Here is a 19,660-nt window from a genome sequence, read left to right on the forward strand (position 1 = left end):
TCTCTGTTGGGCTCCTGAAATCTTTTAGCTTTTTTCTTTTTATTATGCATGAAATAGCCTATTTTCATTTCCTTGTAGTCAGCATTTTCTAGAAAAATATTTTGAAACTTGTCTTGTTAGACAGATGTTAGGAAAAATCAGGCCCTGGGATATGCTGAATCACGTAGTGGGCTTGCTAATAAGACTCCAAACCCACTGGTAGAATTCTGATTGAGGGTGAATAAGAGGCCCACGCCACCCCTGACGGGGTAAGGTTTGAATGTAGGATGTTGGAAAATATCACTTGCTTCCTCTAGGTTTTATTTTCCATCTGTATGGGTTGCATGTTGTGGAAGGAGTTGAGGTGAATGCCGTGATTTCTAAAATCTTGGTTAGTGGTGGTAGGGATGGGGAGTGGAAGTGGTTGGTTGTACTCATGTGGAAAGAGAACCTTTAAAAATCAGTGAGTTAGCTGCCATTTTGTGTTCCCATGTGAGCTCACCTAATCTCAGCTGGTCTACCTGAGATCTCCTGAGCGCCAGCCCTAGTCCCCCACATGGTCCTGTTTCTGTTCCAAGATGAAATAAACTATCATGAGCAATAAACTATCATGAGTTTGGGGAAACTCGGCAAACTGTAAGCACAAGTGCACGTTGGTGGGAAAAGAACTGTTAGCTGACAGAAGGTGGTTCATAGAAAGGCTATAGTAGATGATAACAAATTTCAGTTCTCTTTAAAGAAGTTAGGGGTAAACAGTATCTCTAACATTGAAAAAATGAATATGTTCACAAACCAGGGAACAGTGATCCACTTCAAGAACCCTAAGTCCAGACATCCCTGGCAGCAAACACTTTGTTACAAAGGCCACCCTGAGACCAAACAGCTGACAGAAGTGCTACCCAAGATCTTAAACCAACGTGGTACAGCAAGTCTGACTAGTTTAAGAAGAATCTGTGGATGGAAAAGCACCACTCACTACCAGAGGGGATGATGATGAAGTTCCAGATCTTGTGGAAAATTTTGATGAAGCTTCCAAGAAGGAAACAAACTGAGTTGAGTCAACTTCTGAAGAAAATAAAACTTGAAGAAGTTACTGGGAGCTGCTATTTTATATTATGAGTGCTTTTTAAAAATTTTTCCATGGATATGCTAAAATCTAGATCTTTAATATTTTAAGCCCAAGCTCCTTGGACACTGCCATTCTTTTCAGTTTTTGCTTATACACAATTCATTCTTTGCAGCTAATTAAGCTGAAGAAGCCTGGGAATAAACTTTGAAACAAGGTTAATAAAGTTTTTGCCTAGTTAAAAAAAAAAAAAAGAGTTAACACATCAAAATCCCAGGCAACAAAAGCTAAAATAAAAACGTGAGACTATACTAAAGAGCTTCTGCACAGCAAAGGAAATAATATATTGAAAAGGCAACCTACAGAATAGGAGGAACAATTTTTTTTAATTTCAATTATAAAATTTTAAAGGTTATTTATTAATTTTGAGAGAGAGAGAGGTACAAATAGGGGAGAGGTAGAGTGAGAGAGAGAATCCCAAGCAGGCTCTGCACTGTGTCAGCACAGAGGTAGGGCTTGATCCCACAAACCATGAAATCATGAACTGAGCTGAAACCAAGAGTCAGAGGCTTAATCGACTGAGCCACCCAGGTTCCCTTGGGAGGAACTAATTTATACTAACCTGTGATGAGGGGTTAATGTCCAAAATATGTATAAAGAACTCATAACTTTATAGCAAAAACAAACAAACAAAAAATAACAAAACTCCAAAAAAACCACAAATAATACAATTAAAAAACAGGCAAAGGACCCAAATAGATATTTTGGATGATCTACAAATGGCCAATATATATATAAAAGGTGCTCAACATCATTACTCATCACGGAAATCAAATCAAAGCCATAATGATATATTCGCTTACACGTGTACTGTTAGGATGGTTGTAATAAAAACAAAACAAAACAAAACAAAAAAAAAAAAAACAAGAGATAACAGATACTGGAGAGGATGTAGAGAAAAGGAAATTCTCTTTTCTTTCTTTCTTTCTTTCTTTCTTTCTTTCTTTCTTTCTTTCTTTCTTTCTTTCTTTCTTTCAAGAGCAGGGTAAGGACAGAGGGAGAGGGAGAGAATCTCAAGCAGTCTTCATGCCCAGCATGGAGCCTAATGCAGTACTCAGTCTCATGACTGTGAGATCATGACTGGAGATGAAATCAAGACTCAGACACTCCACCAACTGAGCCACTGAGATGCCCCTAGAAAAGGAAATTCTTAATACACTTTTGGAAGGAACATAAAATCATACAGTCATATGGAAAACAGTATGAAGATTCCTCAAAAAATTGAAAATAAACTTCTATGTAATCTAGTAATCCCACACCTGACTATATTTCTGAAGAAATGAAATAAGTATCTCAAAGAGATATCTGCATACCCATATTCATTGCATCATTATTCACAATAGCCAAGATATGGAAACAGCTAAGTGTTCATCAATGGATGAATGGATAAAGAAAATGTGACATGTATACACAATGGAATATGAATCGGCCACAAAAAGGAGGAAGTCCTGCCACTTGTAGAACATGGATGAATCTGGAGAGCATTATGCTAAGTGAAATAAGCCAGAGAGAGAAAGACAAATACTGTATGACATTATTTATATGTGGAATTAAAAAAAAAAAATCTCATTACACAGAAACAGATAATAGAAAGGTGGTTCTCAGGGGCCGGGGAGGAGAAAATGGGTTGGTGTAGATCAAAGGGTACAAATTTTCAGTTATTAGAAAAATAAAAGTTCTGAGGATCTGTATGGCATGGTGACTAGAGTTAATAATATGGTGTCATGTGCTTGAAATTGCTGAGAGATCTTAAGTGTTCGTACCACATATACACAAAAAAGAGCTAATTATGTGAAGTGATAGATATGTTAATTATCTTGATCTTGGTAATCGTTCTAAAGTATATATGTACATCTAATCATCATGTACACTTCAAATATTATGTTTGTTAGTTATTCTTCAATAACTTAAACAGACCAATTGTGAAGAATAGAAATGAAATGGTCATCTGGTTGGTGGGTGCTCCCCCTAGCTCTTTCTGTATTTAGCATCTTGTTACAACAGAATATTATTCAGAAATCAGTCTTTTGTCTATTTCCAAAATAATGACTGATGTTTTTCCTTATCCTTTATATTTCAGCTTCTTCTTTGGGAAATGTTTTAGAGAAGTTCGGTTTCCTTACCTCCACTCCAAAATATGTTTCTTCCCCTATGATTATTTTCTAAAATATCACCACATTATTTTTCACTTCTAGCAATAATAAATCTAGCACAATATAGACTATTTACAGTCAGTTGTCATTATTTGAAGTACTTATGTCTGTAAAGTCTTCACAAACACTAAAATAACAAATACTGACCCGTGGTTCCTAGGTTCCTGCGATCTGCCTTTGGTCACACATTTTTATCAACTGAGTAACACACACCCTGTTTTATGTATGTTTTTGTTGACAAACATCTTATTTAGTATGTGTTGTTAATGCAATTAACATTGAACTCATGGCCAGTAACACTCTCATACCTGAATAAAGCTTATGTCACTCTCGTATTTTTCCTTAAGGCACATCACAGACTTTTTGTGTTTAGGAACACTGGACAGCATTCCAGCATGACCCACTCTAAACAGTGAAATTAGTGATGAAAAGCACAAAATGAGAAAAAACATGGCATTGAGGAGAACGGGAAACGGACACCTGTTTACAGGATGGAGCTATCTTTGCACTATATATGACTCTTCTTTGGTCTCCTACATGAATGGTGCTCATTGAGGTGAAAGTTAGAGTTAGTCTGAGAATGAGTGTAGACACAGCAGGGCAAGTGGTGAGAAGGGGGAGGTGAACTTTGTCCTTCTGTCCCAGCAAGTATTCCTGTGAATTGAAGCTGATTGGAGGATAACGATATGAAATCACATAAGACACTTGTACAAAAGTTGTGTCTCCTGGAATTTTCTTGTATTGCTACATCCTGTGGAGATCCTGTTACCAATATCTGTGCAAAAACATATGCTGGTCGGGAAGAACAGTAGAGGCTCACACACTTCTATGTCTTTTTCTTGCAAGTGGCACAACCAGTCCTGGCAAAGGCAACATGCAGGCTCCACTTCTGGGGTCACCTTGGTACCCTGTACCCTTTAGACATGCCTAAGTTTTAGTGGTCCTTATTTCCCTTCTGCTGACAGTGACTTGTGTCTCTTATTGAAACCACCTTTCGTCCACTCTTGGTCCACATGGCTCTACTATGGTTAATGTCAACTCACTTGCCCCTAACTTTAACATGGTCATGTGGCCCAGACTTTGCTAACTGGAGCACCAACATCTTACTGACAAATGTATAAACCCAGACATTCCCAGAATTTTTTTTTTCAAAAACTAAACTTCTTTTAAGCTAAATTTGCTAGGTTCATGGAATATATAATTGAAATTCTTTTGTACTTTTTGTCCTATTGTGGGGAGATTCTGTCTTATAAAAAAGTTATTGCAGAGAAATCAGAGAAGATAGGGAGATAGATGCTTAATGACCTCTGAGCACCTAGACTGTGCTTTAACAGAATCTGAATGTGAGGTTATAATTTTTTTTGTTAGTTTCTGTCACTTTCAACCCCAAAAATCCTAAATAATAATTGTGACAATGCTACAACTATAAGAATAAAAGTCAGCAATCAAGACAATTTTGGTTATGCCAATTCATCATAAAGCAGAATTAACAATGGTAGTTGACAAAAAGAACTTTGTAGTAATCTTTATGAAGTATTTTAAAATGTGCAATAGAACTTAGCTTACAAGGGAGAGGGAGACCTAGGAGATTTGATAATAATAGAGAAAAGCACAAGTGTTTCTATAATTTTTACCTCCAGAGAAAGACTTGTGTTACGCCTGTGTTGTTTATAATAGTATCCATAGCTCTTATCAAAATGCTAGGGAACAGGATAAACCTTCAATAAATGTTTGATGAAGGAGCACCTTGAATGAATGAGGCATGGGAATATTGCCAAATACCTAGGAAATTGAGAGGGAAGGAATGGATTATTGTAAAGAAACAGAACTCAAGAATTAATGTCATATTTTTCAGAGAGAGAGAGAGAGAAAGAGAGAGAGAGAGAGAGAGAGAGAGTTCCTCTACGTTATATAATATGATGTAAAAGCTCAGAGAGGTCACATAAAACAAAATTAAACCACACATTTATTGTGTTACTATGTCCTGTGTAATGTTAAATATTCTAGGGTAATTTTTATGGGATGGTGGGAAAGGATAGTTTAATATGGATTTATTAGAGGGGAAAGCAGAGTTAATTTGGTTAATTAATTCCTTTATTCTATAATAAAATCTAATAAAAGCTATGCCTCAGAAAGAAATATTGTAAGAGTCTATATCAGTATCAAATAAAAGCATATCCAGACAGATAAGGAGAGATTTTATTCAAAAAGGATGTCACACTATGGAAAACACTCTGATTTCAGACATCTGCAAGCATATCAGAATCAAACAGAAAAGTCTTTTCTTTTATAGAGAGAAGTAAGCAGGACTAGTGGAAACTTTGAAGGGGACATTGGCAAGTGAGGGAGAATGAGCAGATAGCATCTTGGGTTTGGTCTGGCAGTAAATGTGTCTCCCTGTGATGAGCAGATTCTTTGTACTGGAGGACAGGGGGCATGTTTTGCCTTTAAACCCTTGCTTCGTCCCAGGAGCTTGGGGAGAGCCATATTCAGGGACCTGTTGGGAGGACAGAAGACTGACTAAACTTAGGTCAGATAAAGCAGGGGATAAGGGACAGGCAGTTGTGAACACGTGGTCATTAGTTGGAGTAATAGAAAGTGTGAGAAATGTCTTGAATTATTCCAGTGCAAAATATTTCCAAGGAATATATAGAAATTCTGCAGAGTAGGTGAACATGAACTGATGAGCCAGAACAGTGGGAATTTATAAACTCGTCCAAGTTAGAATCTAAAGGGAAGGGCTGATATTATTCATATGAAGAACTATGATTGGAAAAGTAAAATGTTTCATATTTATGCCCAGATTAGTTAAGATATTTCCTCAAACTTCTCACTTAGTAATGACATGAAAGGTGGGATTTGAGATACCCTAAAAGTAGCCGGTATTTTAGGCAGGTGAATTAGAAATTAGTATGGTGTGAGGTATTGTGAGTACTTTCAAAACCATAGACATGATGGTCATTATTCAGTAAGTCACCAAAACATGTCAAAATAGGAAGTTCTGGCATGCAAGAATAAACAAACAGAACCAGCAAATTAATAATAAACTGATGCTCAAGTGAATATCCTGTGTATGTTTTTGCATATATCCTGTCAGAGTAAAGAGTGCTGAGTTTGTGTGACCTGCACACACATTATAATTTTATATAATTATAATATTCTAATAATAATAATAGCAATGCTATGGGATAATAATTAAAACTTATACAAACAGCATAATATGTGAGGCACATTCTAAGCCCTTTATATATGTAATGTTCAATTTTTACAATCATCCAATGAGGTAGGACTTTTTTAAAATTTCACTTTTATAAGAACAGGAACCCTAGAAACAGGCTGAATATATGGTCAAAGGTCATACTTTGCTCTTACCTATTATTAGATATCAATGGAGCAGGGGGAAGATACCAATGGATGTTCTACCTTTTGTAGGTGTGTGTGAGAACACTTAAGTTCTACTCTTTTAGCAAATTTTAATCATACATCATTGTCAATTATAGTTGTCATGTTATACATGAGATGCTCAGACTGTATATTGCAAGTTCGTACCCTTTACCAACATCTCCTGTTTTCCCCATCCCTCAGCCGCTGGCAACTACCATTCTACCCTCTATCTATGGGTTTGACTTTTTCCTTTTTATATTTGACATATAAGTGATGCCATGTAGTATTTGTTTTTCTCTGTCTGGCTGATTTCTCTTAGCATAATGGTCTCTAGATTAATCCGTGTTGTTGCAAATGCCATTACTTCCTTCTTTTTTAAGGCAAAATAACATTCCAATACACATGTATATGTGCGCACACACACACACACACACACACACACACACACACACACACACACCATATCTTTATCCAATCCAATTATCCACTGACAGACACTTAGGTTGTTTCCATAACTTGGTTATTTGTGAATTATTCTGCAGGGAACATAGAAGTACAAGCAGGATTCTACACATTCTATGTTTTCATTTTCATTCAGTTCAGAATCCTTTCTAACTCTTTGAGTTAATGATTTCGTTTCCATGAGATATATACCCAGAAGTGGGATCAATGTGTAAAAATAATCTATTTTTAATTTCTTAAGAAAGCTCCACACTCTTTTTCCTAGTGGCTATATCACTTTATATTGCCATCAAGACTATATAATGGTTCTTTTGCTCCACATCCTTACTGGCATTTATTATATCTGGTCTGTTTGGTAACAGCCTCCTTGTCATTGTTTTGGAGGAGTTTGAGTTGGATTGGTATTAATTCTTTAAATGGTTGATAGAATTCACCAATGAAGCCATCTGGTCTTAGACTTTTCTTTGTTGGGAAATTTTTGATTACTGAATCAATCTACTTACTGGTAATTGTTCTGTTCAGGTTTTTTATTTCTTCATCATTTGGTCCTGGGAAGTATAATGTTTCTAGGAATTTATCCATTTCTTTTAGGTTATCTAATTTGTGTATAATTGTTCATAGTAATTTATTATGATCTGTAGTGTTTCTGTAATGTTTCCTCTTTGATTTCTGACTTTATGTATGTGAAGCCTCTCTTTTTTGCTAATTAATCTAGCTAAAAGTTTGCCAATTCTGTTTATCTTTCCAAAAAACCAGCCCTTAGTTTCATTGATCTTTTCTATTTTTCTTTTTGTAGTCTCTGTCTTGTTTATTTCTGCTTTGACCTTTTGTTATTTCTATCCTTCTACTGACTTTGGGACTTAGTCTGTCCCTTTTCTATTCTAGTTCCTTGAAGCATAATGTTACGTTTTTTATTTGAGAACTTTGTTTTTGCTTAATGTAAGCATTTATCTCTCTAGTATTCCTTCCTTTAATTTTGCTACATCCCATAAGTTTTGGTGTGTTGTGCTTCCATTTTCTTTTGTCTCAAGATACAGTTTTAAAAATTTCTTCTTGACCTTTTGGTTGTTTAGGAGCATGTTGTCTAATCTCCACATATTTGTGAATATTCTAGTTTTCCCCTTGTAATTTATTTCTGTTGTCATATTCATTGGTCATAAAAGATGCTTGATATGATTTCAATCTTATTACACGTATGGAGACTTACTTTGTGGCCTAATGTGTGTTCTATCCTGGAAAATGTTCTATGTGTGCTTGAGAATAATGTGTGTTCCATTGCTGTTGGATGGAATGTTCTGTATGTGTCTGTTAGGTATACTGGTCTAATGTGTAGTTTAAGTTCAGTTTTTTTCTTAATGATTTTCTGTCTGGTTGAGCTCTCCATTGCTGAAAGTGGGGTATTGAAGTTTCTTACTATTATTGTATTACTGTCTACTTCTCTCTACAGATATGTTAATATTTGCTTTATATATTTAGGTGCTGCTATGTTTGGTGTATAAATATTACAGTTGTTATGACCTTTGAATTCATCCCTTTATCATTATATAACTTTATTTGTTTCTTATTACACTTATTGGCTTAAAGTCTGTTTTGTCTCATATAAGGATAGCTATCCTTGGTTTCTTTTGGTTTCCATTTGCATGGAATATCTTCTTCCATCCTTTCGCTTTCAATCTTTGTGTGTCCTTAAAGTGAAAGTGAATCTCTTGTAAATTGCATATATTTGGGTCTTATGTTTTCATCTATTCAGCCATTCTGTGTCTTTAGATTGGAGAATTTTATCCAGTTATATTTACATTGATTGTCTAAGGGTACATAACTACTCTGGCCTTTTTGTTCATTGTTCTCTGGCTTTTTTATAGTTTCTTTGTTCCTTTATATTTCTCTTGCTCTCTTTCTTTGTGTTTTGATGATATTATGTCACAGTATGCTGTGATTGTTTTCTCTTGATCTTTTGTGTATCTACTATAGGGTTTTGTTTTGTGTTTACTATAAGGTTTTCACAAAACATCTTATAGTTTTATAAGAGTGTATTTCAAGCTACTATCATTTCCAATACATACAAAAGTTTTGCAGTTTGACATTCCCCTATCCTACATGTTATGTTTTTGATGTCACAATTTACATCTTTTTATATTGTGTATCCCTTAAGAAGTTATTGTAGTTATAGTTATTGTTAATACTTTTGTCTTTTAACATTTTTATAAGGGTAAAATCACCAAGTGATTTACCTACCATCCCACAGTATTATAGCATTCTGAATTTAATTATATTTACCTTTTTCTAGTGAGTTTTAAAGTTTCATATGCTTTACTGCTACTAATTAATGTCCTTTTGTTTAGCTTGAAGAAGTCCCTTTAACATTTCTTGTAAGGCTGGTCTAGAGGTGATGAACTCCTTCAACTTTTGTTTGTCTGGGAAGCTTTTTATCTCTTCTTCAAATTTTAAAGAGAACATTGCTGAGTAAAGTTTCTTGGTCAGCAGATATTTTCTTGCAGCACTTTGAGTATATCATCTTACTCCCTCGTGGTGTGTAAGATTTCTTCTGAAAAATCCACTGATGATATTATAGGGATTCCCATGTATATAAGTAGTTGCTTTTCTCTTGGTGCTTCTAAGATTTTTGATTTTTCTTTAAATCCTAACAATTTAATTAAAAAGCACTTAATGTGGGTATCTTTGTTCTTATCCTATTTGATACTCTGGGCTTCCTAGAGCTGGATGTCTGTTTATTCCTTTACGTTAGGGAAATTTTCAGCCATTTTTTCTTTGAAAAAACATCCTGCCCCTTTCTCTGTCTCTTCTCATTTTGGGATCCCTATAATGAGTATATTGACAGTATCCCATAAACCTTTAAGTCATCTTCACTCTTTTTCACTCTTTTTTATTAGTTTGTTTTTGTTTCTCTGATTGAATGAATTCCACTATCTTGTCTTCAAGTTTGCTATTTCTTCTGATTAATCAAATCTGTTGTTGAAACTCTCTGTTGAATTATTAAATTCAGTTAATAATATGTTCCTCAGCTCTGTGATTTTCTGGTAGTACCTTTTAAATATTTTCTCTTTGTTGAAATTCTCACTTTGTTCATACGTTGTTTTCCTGAATTTCTTTATAACCATATTTTGAACTCTCTAATGGATAAATCCCTTATCTCTATTTCATTAAGATTGATTTATGGAAATGTATCTTATTTTTTGTTTGTAACATATTCTCCTACTTTATTTTCCTTGATTGTCTATTTTGGTTTCTGCACGTTAGCCACATCTCCCAGTCTTTAAAGATTGGTTTTGTGTAGGCAAGTGCCTTGTCAATCAGTGTGACCAGAGTTCCTGGTTGCCTCTCAAACTCTTGTTATTTCAGTGCTGCCATATTTGTTCCTAGTGGCTCTAGTAGTTGAGTGTGTGTCGAGACATGCCAGTGTCCCTAGGGAGACTTGAAGTCAGCACCTAGATGCAGGCTGAGTAGAAGTTGGGTTGTCAGACAGAAGTGGGGAGAGTGTGAAACTGGGAGATTGACATTTTTGCCTGTTCTCTTGACCTGAGGCCTGGTGTATAATTGTGAGCCACAGAAGCTTTTAAGCTGTTTCTTTGTTTGTCATAGTCTTGGGGAACTCATGAATATAAGCCCCATTTATTATCAGATATAGGTGATTTGGGGGCCTATCCCTTGGGTGGGAGCCATAAAGTTTGAGATGTTAGATGTCCCAAAGTCTTTGCTCCTCAGGGAGAAGCTGAGAGTTGGGGTTCTCACCTGACTTTACAGCTATGTGCTGGGATATAATTTGTGGTGAGAGTTTGTCTCAGCCTTTCCTATCCATTTTGATACTGGTATTTTCTCAGTCACCTGTGTAAATGAGTCATTCAACTAGATTCTGGATTTCTCTCAGAGGGAATTACTCTGTATACAGATGTATATTTGAGCCATCCACGGGAGAAGGGAAAATCAGGAGCCTCCTGTGTCACCATCATTTTTGAGATGTGTAGTCTTTGCAGATAGCTTTTGAACTTTTTTGGAGCAAGATTTGAAGCCAATTCAGTAATTGCCATAGGATGTTGTTTGTACTGAAATTGCTATCATAATCAATATTAACCTATTGTATATCTAAATTTGTAATCATATTTTAGCATTTCCTCTTCCATTAATTATCCATAGTCTTAAATTTTTCTGTGTACCAGGACACTATTTATCTATTTCCTTCATTAGTACATTTTATAAATTTTGGCTAACTTTTTATTTGTGTGAGAGTCAGGTTTCAACTATTTTGAAAACTATCAGCAAATATTGACCAGGTTTATTTCTTTTGACCTCTTTTTATGAATCCATCACCCTCTTCAGCGTATACATTTTTCTTTAGAGGAAGTAAAAACTATAATCCAGATATAGCTGAGTTTATAGGCCTAGGAGATATTCTTCTACCTGACTCTAAATATTAATTTAATTAGTTCAATTCACATGTGTTGTTGTCAACTACGAGTTGTGGGGATGTCCAGGCTGGGTTAAAGGAGTCCAGTCGGGCCCGGGATATGTGACCTGAGAGAAGAATGGGTCACAAGCATGGAGGGGTGAGTCGTAAGTACAACAGCTGACATGTGTTCTGTGAAGCGTAATTTCCAGGTGTGATTATCAGGTAAGGATGACAGCCTATGACTGTAAAACTAAGAAACTAACCATACCTGCTCCCTCAAAAAGTCATGAAATAAGCCAAGACCAAGGCACCAACTGCCGTGTAATTTTCTCACTTATGAGGTACTCTTCAAATACTAGCACAATGCAGTATTATAACACTAGTCAGGTACTTAGTTAAATATGTACGTCCACCTGATGATGAACTGTGACAGGCTGCAGATGGATTCACAGTAATAGCAATAGCAGCATATTGCTTTCCCAGTTTTAATTTAGCAGCAGGATGGGGAAGAGCTGCTTCTGACACTGTACAGGCCTGTGGGCCACGTGGGATAACGTAATGATACTCTATGTCCACAGAGAACATTCACATCACTAGTACACATGAATTCTCAGTGCCGGCCTCACTTCAACCCTGTAGTTGTCTTCATGAGCCAGGTTCATTTTCTTGCTCCTGAAATTACTCTCCTCATTAGAACTGCTTTTGGATCCCTCAGCACCTGCCTTTCAGTGAATATGTTATAAATATAGAAGAGTACACATGTATAAATAATATGTATGTATGTATGTATGCATGCAAAGACAAAAAATGTACGTGTGCATGCATATATGTATAGAATGGCTTTAATGAGATGCAATGCACACACCACAAAATTCGCCCACTTAAAGTGTACAATTCAGTGATTTTTAGTATATTCACAGAGTTGTGCAGCTATCAGAATATGGTTATTTTTAAAATTTCCTTCGACTTTTGTCAGGTTCTGGAGTATGGAAACTGGATATAAATCTGGAAAAAATGAAAATTAACAACAGCAGCAGTACTAACAATCATAGTTTGAGTCTGACTGGTACCTTCAAATCTATCACCTTATTTAAGCATCCAACAACTATACAAGATAGGTATTAATTCAATTTAAAATGAAAATCACTGGTGCAAAAAGGTAAAATACTGTATCTGAGGTTAAAATAATTGGCCTATACTAAATGAAATAAGTAAGACCGAGAAATACAAATATCATATTATTTAACTCATATGTGGAATCCAAAATAAAAACAAAAAGAAATTAATAAGCAGGAAGCATATTTAGAACTTTAGAGATAACAAACTGATGGTTGCCAGAGGGAGGGAAGTGGGGGGAGGGCAAAATGGGTGAAGGGGTGTGGAAGTTATGGCAGGAATAAATCATGGGGATAAAAGGCACAGGGAATACATTCGATGATACTGTGATGGATGGCAGCTACATTTGTGGTGAGCACAGCACATAGAGTTGTTGCATCACTATGTTGTACACCTGAATGTCACATTGTGTGTGAACTAGAAAAAAAACTTGGCAAAGCCAATATTTGATCTGATGTCACTGTACTGGTATAATTCCTTATCCTGCTAACTCCATGAATGTATTCACTTTATGTGGTATAATTCACTCTCTGGAATTTATTAGCCTAGTATTTCCATCAGTGTAATGCCTTCTGACTTTCCTTATTACTTTGTGCATAACTTGTTCAGTTGATCATTTAGTTTTGTATGATAGCTATGCTGCTTTTACTTCCACACATAATCTAAAATATCTCACTTTATTTTGACTGTTTTCTAAAAACAAACATGTGTCTCAGAGGACAGAGCTTTACCCAGGGAAGGTGGGAGGAGGCAAGGTGAGCGGATGGGAAGGGGTCATCTGAGGTAAAGCCCTGAAGTGCTGGCAGTTGTGTGTGAGTTAGAAGATGGCAGGCTTCACACACCTAGTGTGCTGGAGGAATTGTGAAAAGCAAGAAGAGCATATGCTCGTGGCTTTTGCCGTTATCACAGTGTTAACCATGCCCACATCCCCTCTCACTAAGCCTGGAAAAAAATCTGCCTGAAAGTTCTTTAGCATCCATTCCTCTCTACCTGTTTGATATTACACTCGATAATTTTGTTTGGCTTCTCTGTCTCTACCTTGCTTCATCTACTGAAACTTCCTCTCCTGCAGTTGTCCACTCCCACCCTATGAATAACTCTCATTTTCTGATTATTATGCATAAATAGAATGTGCAACTACTTAGAAAGGGCCATGCTCTGCTAAGGAGACTCAGGTCAAAATGATGGACAGCCTATTAGTTTGAAAACAAAATTATACCTTTTTATATTTGTATTTGTTTTAGTTTTATTTACATTTATTTATAATACTTGATTAATTTTAAATTGGATATAATATGAAAAATCTGTAAGAGCTCTCATGTAATACAACAAGAAGTCAAAGTTTAAAATGCTGAGAAACACTGGCCTTTTTTTGTTTTTTAAATGTTTTAATGTTTATTTATTTTTGAGAGAGATTGAGAGAGAGCCAGCGAGCATGAGCAGGGGCAGAGCAGAGAGAGAGGGAGACACAAAATCTGAAGCAGACTCCAGGCATCTGTCAGCACAGTGCCCGACGCGGGGCTTAAACTCACGGAGTGTGAGATCATGACCTGAGTTTAAGTTGGATGCTTAACCAACTGAGACACCCAGGTGCCCAACATTGACCTTTTTGACAGGCTTATCTTGAGAACGAGAGAGGGTTTTTATTGTGTAGAATTTTGGGCGAGAGAAGACGAATAATGTTTCAGGGCCTTCCGTTCCTTTCGTTAGTACTAGTCTGCTCCTCTTTCTTCCTTTGAGATCTTTTCATTATTAGTCCATGGAAATAGCCTTATGTACTTTGTGCCGATGATGATTGCACCTTCTTTGTGTAGTCAGGTATATTGGTATTTGATACTAAGACCCCAAACAGTAGGAGCATATAGTCTTGAAACTCGTATCCTGGAAATTTGATGTGTTTAAGTACCTACGGAGGAGACCATGAGGTATAAGTCCATGAAGGATACTCTTGTGAAGATCTTTATCTTCAGGGAAAATAAGGTAGACTGGCTTGATGTAAGAAGGATGAGCCCATGCAACAGAGAACCAGTAACTTTAAATAGAACAGTGTATACTAAATAGTTTATACTTCAGATCCAATGCCTCAATTCCCTAATGGGGCAAAAATTTTTCCAGAGCCATGAAGAAAGAAAAATATACATATAGCAAGATTTATTTCACCAGAATATTGTTTGCTTTTTGGAGCATCTGATAGTATTCTTTGATCAAAGTGCAGTGTGTAGGAGATATTCCTTACTTCAGGGAGGGGACTGTTGTTGGAGGTCATTGAAAGAGAGAAGGGCATTGGAGGGAGATCCTGGTGTTAAGAGTAAGGGACAAGGCCATCAACAGATCAGTGGCCTAGGAACCTAGGGACCCAAAAGGTCGACCTTAGGAGCAGAAGTGTATCACAGACACACTGTACTCTGAGCATGGAAAGAGAATAGGGCAGAACCTTTCACACATTAGCAGTGGCAGATGATGGTCTCTCCACCCTTTGAGTTAAAGAGGCCATGCAGGAGTGTCAGCAGGGGCAGGAAAGGTGGGGGAAGACAAGAGGGATAGGCCCACCATCATCCTCAACCAGTAAAAGAACACACAAAGAATGTGTTATGCAGAGAAATGAAGGGAGTAGCAATAAAGAAAGTAGATTGGTTGATTGATTGATTGATTGAATAGCCATTCATTTAGATGAGAAAAAAAATATGGTACGTTGTTAGACTGATAAGAATAATCTGGTCAAGAAGAAAAACCTGTTTATATAGTAGAGCAAAGTCAGAGTGGATCGAGTATAGCACATAAGTAGAAGTTCATAAGTAGGAACATCAACAAGTCTTCCATTATAACAGGAAGGAAGGCAGAGCAACATGGACACCTGTGTGAGAGGTCCCTGGGAACTTTGGAAACCTATTGGGAGTAGAGGCCCCACAATGCTGTAAGTGGGAGTTCAAACCTAGAAAATATAATCTGGTTACTGTTGTAGTACATCATCCATCTATCCATCCATCCATCCATCCATCCATCCATCCATCCAAGAAACTAAAAAGGGAATTATAGAAGAGCCATAGGAAAAGCAAGTGTCTTTATTACCGAAGGACATTGTTATTTTAATTTTATATCTATTTTTTTAACTATGAATGTTTTAAGTATCTCCCTTTAAACGATAAATATAATAAATACCCTTTGAAAGGGTGTTTATTGTGCAATACAAATTTAGGTGTTGTGTCAGTATCTTTTAACTGAACAAAATTGGGGGTGGTGATAAAAAGTCCAGTAGAAGAAAGTAGCAGATTTGTGGATATCTCTATATTATCTATTATCTATCCAGCTATCTATCTATCTATCTATGTATCTATCTATCTATCTATCTATCTATCTATCGTCTATTGTCTATCATCTATCTATCATGTATTTATCTATATATATATATATATATTTATCATCTATCTATTGATGGATCAATTGATTGATCCTCTTCCCCACCAAGCTTGAACTTTCTTCAGTCTCCTGTGTTCTTGGTTTTATTGTTTGTTGGCTATATAAATTTCATCTCAGATATCGAATTAAAACCATCGAGCCAAAAAAGACAAAAATCCATCTACCTAAGGCTACAAGTGCAAACTTGTAGTTACTTTCCTCCCCTATTTATTAAGAATACTTTTAAAAAGCAATGTATAGCAGTTATTTGTCACACTGTTTCTCTTCTTTCTAACCACCCTTTCCCTTACACCTACATATAAAGCCAACAGGTCAGACAACAGACCTATTTCCTATCTCAGGTTGACATGAGACCGTATGTGTGCATGTGTGAGTGGGGATGGAGAGCCTGATTCCAGCTGGGCTTTCTCCATGGTCTTGGTATCTCTCCATGTTTCCCACCACTTGTTGGAACTCAAAGGATTAAGAGATAACCTTAATAAAATTCCCCCCCCCCCCCCCCCGCTAAATGAAGAAAGCACAGTGGTGTGTGTGTGTGTGTGTGTGTGTGTGTGTGTGTGTGTGTGTTTTGAAGGTCACTGAACATATGACACATTTTCCTCTGAGCCAGCCCAAATCTGAGCTGAAGTCTAAAATCCCCGACTCTGTGGGAACATTTTAGTTTCCTCCCTAAAAATCATCTTGACTTCTATCTTGGTATTGGGAGTACTTGTACCAATAACTTCTTGATTTTACATGGATTTTGGTTTTAATGGCATTTTATAAGATTTGCAACTCTGGTTCAGTGCTCTGGGTGCTTTTAGCCTCAAGCTAAAAGCAACAGTGTTGCTTCAGATTGTGATTGAATCTGAACCAAAGGAGTTAAGGTTCTCATTGATAAATATGGCAGGTGTATCCAGGTAATTCTGGCTCCAACTCTGCTGTTAAAATTTATTATATAATTATTAAGCATCTAATATTAAGTGTTATTATAAATGTGACATAAGTATTGTTTTGCTTTTCCTTATTGATGCCACATGAAATGGAAAAAATGTGCTAATTATTTTGAAGTACAGTGTGATCAGAAAAAGAGATAAGAAAACTAATACATTATTTTAAGAGCTGAATATCTCATTTAAACATTATAAAAAATGTTCAGGATTGTCACTCATGCTCACATTTTATTGACCAAGAATCTGAGCTTATAGAGTTTAAGTGAATGGCTCAAGTCTCATTCTGAGTAGTCAGTAAAATTGGGATTTGAACTTGGTCTCTCTGATTCCATGTATGTATCCATTTTCAACTTATTATACTGTACTTGCATATTTTTAAAAATTATTTTAATTTTTTTATTTTTCGATGAGTTGTGTGTCAAGAAAATTTCCCAGTATCTTTATTATGGGGCAGAATTAGAGTTCACAGATATGGTTATAAACTTATGTATCAGCTTGGGGTAAAAACAAAATCCTATTTATATTAGTAATATTATCAGTGACTCCACACTTATAACCTCATCTTGGGAGAATATTCTCTCTTATCATGGCTAGCCTGTCTGGGGTCATAATCTTGTAGTTTCCTAAACTCAATATTTTACTCTTAAATATTCCTTCCTATCAATTGGAGTAGGTGCTAAGACCTGCCATCTTATGAATATTTGCTTCTAAAAACATTCCTGGCAAAGTCTTTGGCCAATGTCTTGCTGACAAGTAGAAAATAAGCAGCTACCCCTTCCATGTACCCCAACCCCACTGTCAGGGATTTTTTAGAATTTACCCACGAGAGATAACATTGATGCAACGTAAGTGTCTTTCACAGAAGAAAACTTGAGGAAAGAGAAATAGGGACTGTGTTGCTCTGGGTGGGATTGCTATTGGAAAGAATCAGCATTTTACAGATGGAGACAGTGTCCCAACACCTGCTGAGATGGGCTCTTTGCTGACATCAGTGGTTTGAATAGTGCAGGAAGGGGAAGGAAGATAAAAGATCCCCTCTCACCCATCCTGTTAATTTTAATTACTCTGAGAGGAATGGGTTTGAGGGTTTGAGGAACACTATTGAATTCCTAAAAGTCAATAGTGAACGTACAAAAATTGTGTATCTCTGTATTGTGTGAGATTGAATGGAAACATGTTTTTAGTAAAGCAAAATTGAGTTTTAAAACAAGTAAACAGGGGCGCCTGGGTGGCTCAGTCAGTTAAGCGTCCGACTTCAGCTCAGGTCACGATCTCGCGGTCCGCGAGTTTGAGCCCCGCGTCGGGCTCTGGGCTGATGGCTCAGAGCCTGGAGCCTGCTTCCTATTCTGTGTCTCCCTCTCTCTCTGCCCCTCCCCCGTTCATGCTGTATCTCTCTCTGTCTCAAAAATAAATAAACGTTAAAAAAAAAATTAAAAAAAAATAAAAAAAAATAATAAAACAAGTAAACAAGGTTCAGACTCAGCTAAGGTTGACCCACAGCACTGTAGTCATGACATCCCAGAAGTCACAGCTCTGTATTTAATAGTCCAGTGCCTGGGAGAGCCTGAACTTACCAATAGTGTCAGTGTGTTGGACAGGAGAGCTTTGAAACCTCAGAAATACACTGAGCTTGTAAAAGGCCCCTGGTGCTGGTCTACCCTTCCTTGGGAGCAGAGGGGAGGAGGCATCACAGTCCTTTCCTGGGCAATGATTCCATTTTGGACTATCTTAAGCTGTCAAAGAAGTTTAACAGCAATGAACTCTGAAAAAAAAAAGTGGTTTGGATGTTACAATTACTTATTTTATAAGAAGTTCTTTGGTTTTTAGGCAAAGGTACCCACTGTTTCTCAAGTATCAACCAGCAACAAATAACAAGCAATATAGGGAAGAGGAAATGTATGCCAGTTAAAAACAATATGTTACACTTGTATATAATGCATTAATGGCTATAATATAATCTTTTTACAAATACTTGCATTTTGAAAATTGTAAAAATTTAAACTTCGTTCATCCTTAAATATGGAATTTGATTTTAAGGAAGTTATTTATTTAGAAAAAAAATAATGAAAAAACCCCACATTTATTGAGTTTTGGATTAAGTTTTCCCTTAATCTTGGTAACTGGCAACATACCAATAGTTTAGTCTATTCCTGGCTATTTATTCGCTCATATACACACTCCAGTTTTCAACGTATTGAAATTTGAATACTGATTCAATAATAGCTAAGCCTTAAAATATGTTGATATTTAATTTTAAATAAACTATAATTTTTTCCTGTATAATAATTGTTGACTTAGAAATACTGGGAAAGTAGAAAATCCAAATTTTCAATTGAGAAAAATAAATAATATATCTTTGATCCAACCTCTGGAAATATCAAAAATTTGTTTCTAATTAAATATATCACTTTATTGAACTTGAGCACCTTTGACAATACAATATTCAGAACAGGTTATACAGATAACTGGCAATAAATTTTTTAAGACGCATTTTATCTTAACATATTAGTCCTTGATAATTGGCAATTAATGCTCTTAAAAGCATACTTTAATTTTGTTGGTGCAATAAGTATGGATCCTAAAGTCTGTTGTCTCATAAAGTAAGACCCTTTGGCAACCCAATGCTTGCTACTTAGTAGCGGTATATAAGCTTTTCTATTAATAAAAGAAAGAAAACCTTTATTTC

At 36.2% G+C, this 19,660-nt stretch overlaps 1 pseudogene; it reads left to right on the forward strand.

The window, feature by feature from the left end:
- Positions 1-583: 583 nt before the first annotated feature.
- LOC122202648 lies at positions 584-1,031 on the forward strand (annotated as a pseudogene).
- The last annotated feature ends 18,629 nt before the right edge of the window (positions 1,032-19,660 follow it).

Source organism: Panthera leo, chromosome D2 (assembly GCF_018350215.1).
Source record: "Panthera leo isolate Ple1 chromosome D2, P.leo_Ple1_pat1.1, whole genome shotgun sequence".
In the NCBI taxonomy this organism is placed as follows: Eukaryota; Metazoa; Chordata; class Mammalia; order Carnivora; family Felidae; genus Panthera; species Panthera leo.